The sequence below is a fragment of the Eumetopias jubatus genome, unplaced genomic scaffold (assembly GCF_037043125.1).
Source record: "Eumetopias jubatus isolate StellerSeaLion01/CBP00866 unplaced genomic scaffold, mEumJub1_p1.0 scaffold_9, whole genome shotgun sequence".
Lineage (NCBI taxonomy): Eukaryota > Metazoa > Chordata > Mammalia > Carnivora > Otariidae > Eumetopias > Eumetopias jubatus.
In genome coordinates, this window is record NW_028274815.1 from 66,657,830 (window position 1) to 66,666,321 (window position 8,492).

Sequence of the window (8,492 nt, forward strand, 5' to 3'; positions counted from 1 at the left end):
GTTATTTTTAATGACTGAAACAAAACAGGTCTAAAACTGCAGTTTCTGGAAGAGCCATTTGTTTTTTTTTATTACTTATTTTTTCTTTAAATTTTTTATTGTTATGTGAATCACCATACATTACATCATAACTTTTTAAAAATTTTTTATTGTTATGTTAATCACCATACATTACACCATTAGTTTTGGATGTAGTGTTCCATGATTCATTGTTTGTGCATAACACCCAGTGCTCCATTCAGTACCTGCCCTCTTTAATACCCATCACCAGGCTAACCCATCCTCCCACCCCCCTCCCCTCTAGAACCCTCAGTTTGTTTTTCAGAGTCCATCATCTCTCATGGTTCATCTCCCCCTCTGATTTACTCCCCTTCATTCTTCCCCTCCTGCTATCTTCTTTTTTTATTTTTATTAACATATATTGCATTATTGTTTCAGAGGTACAGATCCGTGATTCAATAGTCTTGCACAATTCACAGCACTCACCATAGCACATACCCTCCCCAATGTCTATCATCCAGCCACCCCATCCCTCCCACCCCCCACCACTCCAGCAACCCTCAGTTTGTTTCCTGAGATTAAGAATTCCTCATATCAGTGAGGTCATATGATACATGTTTTTCTCAGATTGACTTATTTCACTCAGCATAACAGCCTCCAGTTCCATCCACATCATTGCAAATGGCAAGATCTCATTCCTTTTGATGGCTGCATAATATGCCATTGTGTATATAGACCACATCTTTATCCATTCATTTGTCGATGGACATCTTGCCTCTTTCCACAGTTTAGCTATTGGGGACATTGCTGCTATAAATATTGAGGTGCACATACCCCTTTGGATCCTGAATTTGTATCTTTGTGGTAATTACCCAGTAGTGCAATTGCCGGGTTGTAGGATAGCTCTATTTTCAACTTTTTGAGGATCCTCCATACTGTTTTCCAGAGTGGTTGCACCAGCTTGCATTCCCACCAACAGTGTAGGAGGGTTTCCCTTTCTCCGCATCCCCGGCAACATCTGTTGTTTCCTGACTTGTAACTTTTAGCCATTCTGACTGGTGTGAGGGGGTATCTCATTGAGGTTTTGATTTGGATTTCCCTGATGCTGAGCGATGTTGAGCACTTTTTCATGTGTCTGTTGGCCATTTGGATGTCTTCTTTGGAAAAATGTCTCTTCATGTCTTCTGCCCATTTCTTGATTGGATTATTTGTTCTTTGGGTGTTGAGTTTGGTAAGTTCTTTATAGATTTTTGGATACTAGCCCTTTATCTGATATGTCATTTGCAAATATTTTCTCCCATTCTGTCGGTTGTCTTTTGGTTTTGTGGACTGTTTCTTTTGCTGGGCAAAAGCTTTTTATCTTGATGAAATCCCAATAGTTCATTTTTGTCCTTGCTTCCCTTGCCTTTGGCGATGTTTCTAGGAAGAATTTGCTGTGGCTGAGGTTGAAGAGGCTGCTTTTTCTGCATCTATTGAGAGGATCATATGATTCTTGTTCTTTCTTTTGTTAATATATTGTACCACGTTGATTGATTTGCGGATGTTGAATCAACCTTGCAGCCCAGGGATAAATCCCACTTGGTCATCGTGAATAATCCTTTTAATGTACTGTTGGATCCTATTGGCTAGTATTTTGGTGAGAATTTTTGCATCCATGTTCATCAAGGATATTGGTCTGTAATTCTCCTTTTTGATGGGGTCTTTGTCTGGTTGGGGGATCAAGGTAATGCTCGCCTCATAAAATGAGTTTGGAAGTTTTCCTTCCATTTCTATTTTTGGAACAGTTTCAGGAGAATAGGTATTAATTCTTCTTGAAAAGTTTTGTAGAATTCCCTGGGAAGTCCTCTGGCCCTGGGCTTTTGTTTGTTGGGAGATTTTTGATGACTGATTCAATTTCCTTAGTGGTTGTAGGTCTGTTCAGGTTTTCTATTTCTTCCTGGTTCAGTTTTGGTAGTTGATACATCTCTAGGAATGCATCCATTTCTTCCAGGTTATCTAATTTGCTGGCATAGAGTTGCTCATAATATGTTCTTATAATTGTTTGTATTTCTTTGGTGTTGGTTGTGATCTCTCCTCTTTCATTCATGATTTTGTTGATTTGGGTCATTTCTCTTTTCTTTTTGATAAGTCTGGCCAGGGGTTTATCAATCGTTAAATCTTTCAAAGAACCGGCTCCTAGTTTCTTTGATCTGTTCTACTGTTCTTTTGGTTTCTCTTTCATTGATTTCTACTCTGATCTTTATTATTTCTCTTCTCCTGCTGGGTTTAGGCTTTATTTGCTGTTTTTTCTCTAGCTCCTTTAGGTGTAGGGTTAGGTTGTATATTTGAGACCTTTTTTGTTTCTTTAGAAAGGCTTGTATTGCTATATACTTTCCTCTTAGGACCACCTTTGCTGCATCCCAAAGATTTTGAACAGTTGTGTTTTCATTTTTGTTGGTTTCCATGAATTTTTTTAAATTCTTCTTTAATTTCCTGGTTGACCCATTCATTCTTTAGTAGAAATGGCTCTTTAGCCCCCATGTATTTTAGTTCTTTCCGACTTTCCTCTTGTGATTGAGTTCTAGTTTCAAAGCATTGTGGTCTGAAAATATGCAGGGAATAATCCCAATCTTTTGGTACCGGTTGAGACCTGATTTGTGACCTAGGATGTGATGTATTCTGGAGAATGTTCCATGGGCACTAGAGAAGAATGTGTATTCCGTTGCTTTGGAATGGAATGTTCTGAATATGTCTGTGAAGTCCATTTGGTCCAGTGTGTCATTTAAAGTCTTTATTTCCTTGTTGATCTGTTGCTTAGATGATCTGTCCATGTCAGTGAGGGGGGTGTTAAAGTCCCCCACTAGTATTGTATTGTTGTTAATGTGTTTCTTTGCTTTTGTTATTAATTGCCTTATATAATTGGCTGCCCCCATGTTCGGGGCATAGATATTTACAATTGTTAGAACTTCTTGTTGGATAGACCCTTTAAGTAGGATATAGTGTCCTTCCTCATCTCTTATTACAGTCTTTGTTTTAAAATCTAATTTGTCTGATATAAGGATTGCCACCCCAGCTTTCTTTTGGTGTCCATTAGCATGGTAAATGGTTTTCCACCCCTTCACTTTCAATGTGGGGGTGTCTTTGGGTCTAAAATGAGTCTCTTGCAGACAGCATATCGATGGGTCTTGTTTTTTAATCCAATCTGATAGCCTGTGTCTTTTGATTGGGGCATTTAGCCCATTTACATTCAGGGTAACTATTGAAAGATATGAATTTAGTGCCATTGTATTGCCTGTAAGGTGACTGTTACTGTATATTGTCTGTGTTCCTTTCTGATCTATGCTGCTTTTAGGCTCTCTCTTTGCTTAGAGGACCTCTTTCAATATTTCTTGGAGGGCTGGTTTCATGTTTGCCAATTCCTTTAGTTTTTGTTTGTTCTGGAAGATTTTTATCTCTCCTTTTATTTTCAATGACAGCCTAGCTGGATATAGTATTCTTGGCTGCATATTTTTCTCATTTAGTGCTCTGAAGATATCATACCAGTCCTTTCTGGCCTGCCAGGTCTCTGTGGGTAGGTCTGTTGCCAATCTAATGTTTCTACCATTATTGGTTACATATCTCTTCTCCCGAGCTGCTTTCAAGATTTTCTGTTTGTCTCTGAGACTCGTAAGTTTTACTATTAGATGTCGGGGTGTTGACCTATTTTTATTGATTTTGAGAGGGGTTCTCTGTGCCTCCTGGATTTTGATGCCTGTTTCCTTCCCCACATTAGGGAAGTTCTCTGCTATAATTTGCTCCATTATACCTTCTGCCCCTCTCTCTTTCTTCTTCTTCTGGGATCCCAATTATTCTAATGTTGTTTTGTGTTATCGTATCATTTATCTCTCAAATTCTGCCCTCGTGAGCCAGTAGCTGTTTATCTCTTTTTCTCAGCTGCTTTATTTTCCATCATTTGGTCTTCTATGTCGCTAATTCTCTCTTCTGCCTCATTTATTCTAGCAGTTAGTGCCCCCATTTTTGATTGCACCTCATGAATAGCCTTTTTGATTTCGACTTGGTTAGATTTTAGTTCTTTTATTTCTCCGGAAAGGGTGTCTCTAATAACTTCCATGCTTTTTTCAAGCCCAGCTAGTATCTTTAAAATCATGATTCTGAACTCTAGGTCCGATATCATACTAATGTCCATATTGAGTAGGTCCCTGGGAGATGGTACTACCACTTGTTCTTTTTGTTGAGGTGATTTTTTTCGCCTTGTCATTTTGTCCAGAGGAGAATAGATGAATGAGAGAACAAAATGTTAACAGGTTAACAACGTCCCCAGAAAATATACTCTAAACAAATCAGAAAAGACCTGAAACCAGGGGAAAAGAAAGGGACAGAAAGAAAAAAGAAAGAGAAAAAAAAAAAAGAAAAGGAAAAAGGTAAAAAGAAACAAAAACAGAACAAAACAAAAAAACATAATATGATCAAATATGATAAGGCTAGTGCATAGATCAGTGCCACACACTAGATTTTGGGTGTATTTTGGACACATTGGTCTGTTAGAAGAAAGTGCCTCCTAAAATTTTAAAGAAAGAAAGACTTATATATGTACAAAATAAGGGTTGAAACAATGAAGGGATGGAATATGACGGTAAAGATGAAAATTATAAAAAATTTTTAAAAAGGAATTGATAAGGTTCTTGAAAAAAGAAAGAAGGGGATTTAAAAAAAAGAAAGAAAGAAAGAAAAAAAAGGGGGAGAGAATGTGATCAGGCAGGAGAGTAGAACAAAGCCATACACTAGAGATTTAGGGTATATTTTGATATGTTAGAAGAAACTGTATCTCAAAATTTTAAAGAGAGAACAACTTATATATATATGTCAAAAATAAGGGTAACTACTATGAAGGAATAGAATATGACTCTAAAAATGAAAAATAAAATTTTTTTTAAAAAAAAGGGATTGATAAGGTGTTGGTTGAAAAAGGGAAAAAGAAAAGTTCAAGAAAAAAAGTTAAAAAAATTAACTTTGAAAGACTAATGAATCATGGTAAAAAAGCCATGAATTCTATGTGCAGTATTCCCCTAGCTCTGGAGTTCTCCCATTCTCCTTGATCGGTAAACTTGGTCTTGGCTGGCTGTTCGTGCTGATCTTCTGGGGGAGGGGCCTGTTGCCGTGGTTCCCAAATGTCTTTGCTGGAGGTGGAGTTGCCCCGCCCTTGCCAGTCTGGGCTAAGCAAGCTGCTCGGGTTTGCTCTCGAGCTTTTGTTCCCTGCAAGCTTTCGGTACAGCTTTGGAGGAGGAGAGTGAAAATGGCGACCTCCCAGTCTCCGCCCGGAGGAGCCAAGAACTCAGGGCCCCGCTCCTCAGTGCGCCCCCAGAGAAAAGCAGTCAGTCACTCCCGTGTCCCCGGTCTCTGGCCGCACTCTGTGCTCACCCGGCCTGTGACTGAGCATTTCTATCTCTGGCACCCGACTCCGTGTGGAGTCTCCAAACCCAGCAGTTCCCTGTGGTGCGCTCCCACATCACTCCTCCCGGGAGAGGAAGGGGAGTCTCCCCGGATCTGCCGCTTGTTGGGTCCCTGCTGGAGGAGTAGTGGCCCAACTGTGCCACGGATCACAGTTTATGGCAACCCTGAGCTGAGAGCCCGCGCTTCGGCTCTGTCTCTGTAGCCGGCTTCCCTGCTCTGATACTTGGGAGCTCTGCCACACTCAGGCACCCCCCGGTCTTTCTGTGACCCCCGAGAGTCCTGAGACCACACTGTCCCGCGAGGGTTGCACCCCCTGCTTAGCCACTGGAGAGACGTCCCTCAGCTGAGCTGACTTCTAAATGTTCCGATTTTGTGCTCCACTGCTCTATCACTTGCCAGAAGCAGCCGCCGGAGGCCCCTCCCCCGCCGTCTATCCTCCCGATTATCGCCTCAGATTCACTTCTCCGCATGTCCTACCTTCCAGAAAGTGGTCGCTTTTCTGTTCAGAGAGTTGTTGCTATTCTTCTCTTCGATCTCCTGTTGAGGTCGTAGGTGTTCAGAATGGTTTGATCCCTATTCAGCTGAATTCCTGAGACCAGATGAAATCCAGGTCTCCTACTCCTCTGCCATCTTGCTCCACCTCTGCCCTTGTACCAAGAGCCATTTGTTCTTGCTGGTCTTGTACCTTCCCTTGAACTTGACTTTGGCCTCTTGTCAGGCCTTGCGTTTAAAGGCAGGGTCTCAGAAGACATCCTTGTTGATAGCGGTTTTGTCCAAGGGGATATCCACAGAGTACCCTGTGGGCATGAGTGATCATATTATAAACTTTTGTAGAGGACTTGATCTTTGACCTCATGGTCATTTTCTTCTTACTCATGGCAGCTGTCACTTTGTGGAAAAGCAGTCAATTCCAGCCACCAGAGCATGGCTGTAGGGATGGTCTGAGGTACCGCCATCAATATTCTTCATGATGACCGCTTTGCATCCAGAGTAGCATCCAGCCAGGACCAGCACCACCTTCTGAGGTTTCATGAACTTGCCCATCTTGATACCAGCCTCTCAAGCCTACAGCAGAAAGCTCTGGTGGTACTTTTAATGGCACAAGACACATCTCATTCAGAGCACAGGAACAGAATGAAGAGTGGCTGTACCCTCCACTCCTTGGCCCTGGAATCATTAAATATAGCCCAACCCCAGTGCTGTACTGTACTCTGCCAACATTGACCATTATGGCTGCCTGCTCTCCCTGGCTTCACACTTGCATTCTTGCTCCTCCCTTGATTTGTCAAACAGGCTTATTGGACTAGCAATGGGTTTGTCCTTGACTTTACATCCTGTTGACCTCTTTGGATGTGGGGATCCAGTTTTCACTTCAGACCTAACTCAGACCCTGGTGCTCTTAGTTTTGTTCACTGACCAGTGGCTTTTCCAGGTCCACTGATCCTGGCCACTTCCGCCACTTCAAAACACCAGGCGCTGCCAACCACACATGGCAAGACGCACCTGCTAGCTGGAATCTGGCGCTGTCTTCCAGAGACCCTCTTGCCTGGTCCTGACTTGCCTGTGCTACAAGCCCACTTCTGCTCAGATCCACACCCTTAACTTAGCAACTCCAATTTCAGTAGCCTCCTGACTTCACCCTGCATGTGCTCTTCCAGATATTTAGACTCAGATTACCTCTACAGACTTTGGCCTTGGGCACCTTTGTGGCTCCCTGTGCCCTCTCAAGCCCTTTGCCTGCCCTGCCCCGCCAGTACCCGGCCCACCGCAAGGAGAAGTCACAGTGTCACCATCACCACTGTGGGACATTCCACTGGTCCCTGAGGAGTGGACATAAGCCAATCAGGAGAATTGTTTTCCTGATAAACCAGTCAGGGAGAGCTTTTTGATTTTCTCAAGTCTGCTGTGCAGGTCAGGCGATAATTCTCAGAGAGAGATATAAAATGCGGAATGTCAATCCGGAGTCTCAGTCCAGTAAGAAGGAGGCACACACATTTTATAAAGGAGAAGTGATTTAATCATTCTCTCATCATTCTACCAGATGGGATGAGTCCTTCTGGGAATGTGCTGTGAGGAAATGTTTATCAGGAAGAGAAGTAAAGGACCCAGGACTCTTGTTATCCATCTTCCATAAGCAGTCATTTCTTTTTTCTTTTTTTCTTTTTTTTTTTAGGGAGAAAAAAGTGTTGGCTTGAACTCCTCGTGCTTTCTTATGTAATAAAAAAGTCAAGCAAAGGGCATGTCTTGGTTCGGCTTGGACTCAGCAGACTGTCTGCATTATTGCAGTGCTGGGAGTCTGAGGCTTTTTGCTCCTTGAGGATTACCATGCAATTCCTCCCCAAGTGGTAAGCCTCTTTCCAAGCAGAAGGGGCCCATCTCAGGGCAGGCCATTATGATGCCTACTCTGTTGGTGATGTTCAGCAAGAGTTAAATGCATCTTAATGGTTTTATTGTAAGAATTCTAAACTTAGGGGGAAGATTTCCAAAACTAGTGCTCTTTTGAATTAACTATGGTAGGTCACTCGCCTGTCTGGGGCCCTTTGCTCATTTGTAAAACTATAAGGGTTGATCCATGCACCTCAAAGATACCCTCCAGCTTTCAAATTCTCTAACTTTGTAGTAAACCCTAGTTGGCATCTAGGCACTGACTGGAAATCTATAAACCAGATAAGATATTCTAGAATTGAATGTATCGGTATCCCTCAGCAATCACAGTAATAGAGTCTTAGCTTCAAAAGGAAACCATCTTTTTCTTCAATAAATAACAAAAATTAAATGAGATAATATATCCATGGGAACAGCTAGCATGGAGGGGCACAATATATTTCAGTTAATGGGGCATTTTCTATACTAGAATTTCCCAAAACATAATTCTAGAATCGCTATTCTTTCACCTAGATTCACCAAGGCAATTATGTCTTGAAAGTTCCTTTATAATGTTTTTTTTTATGCATTCAGGATCCAATCAAGGATCACATAGTGCCTCTAGTTTTTGGCTCTCTTTAGTTATTTTTACTTTCGAATAGTCTCCTTTTCATTTTTCATTAATATTGATAAATTTG

General features: G+C 41.7%; 1 pseudogene; it reads right to left on the bottom strand.

The window, feature by feature from the left end:
* Window positions 1–6,144: 6,144 nt before the first annotated feature.
* LOC114209707 (large ribosomal subunit protein eL27 pseudogene) lies at window positions 6,145–6,474 on the bottom strand (annotated as a pseudogene).
* Window positions 6,475–8,492: the final 2,018 nt, after the last annotated feature.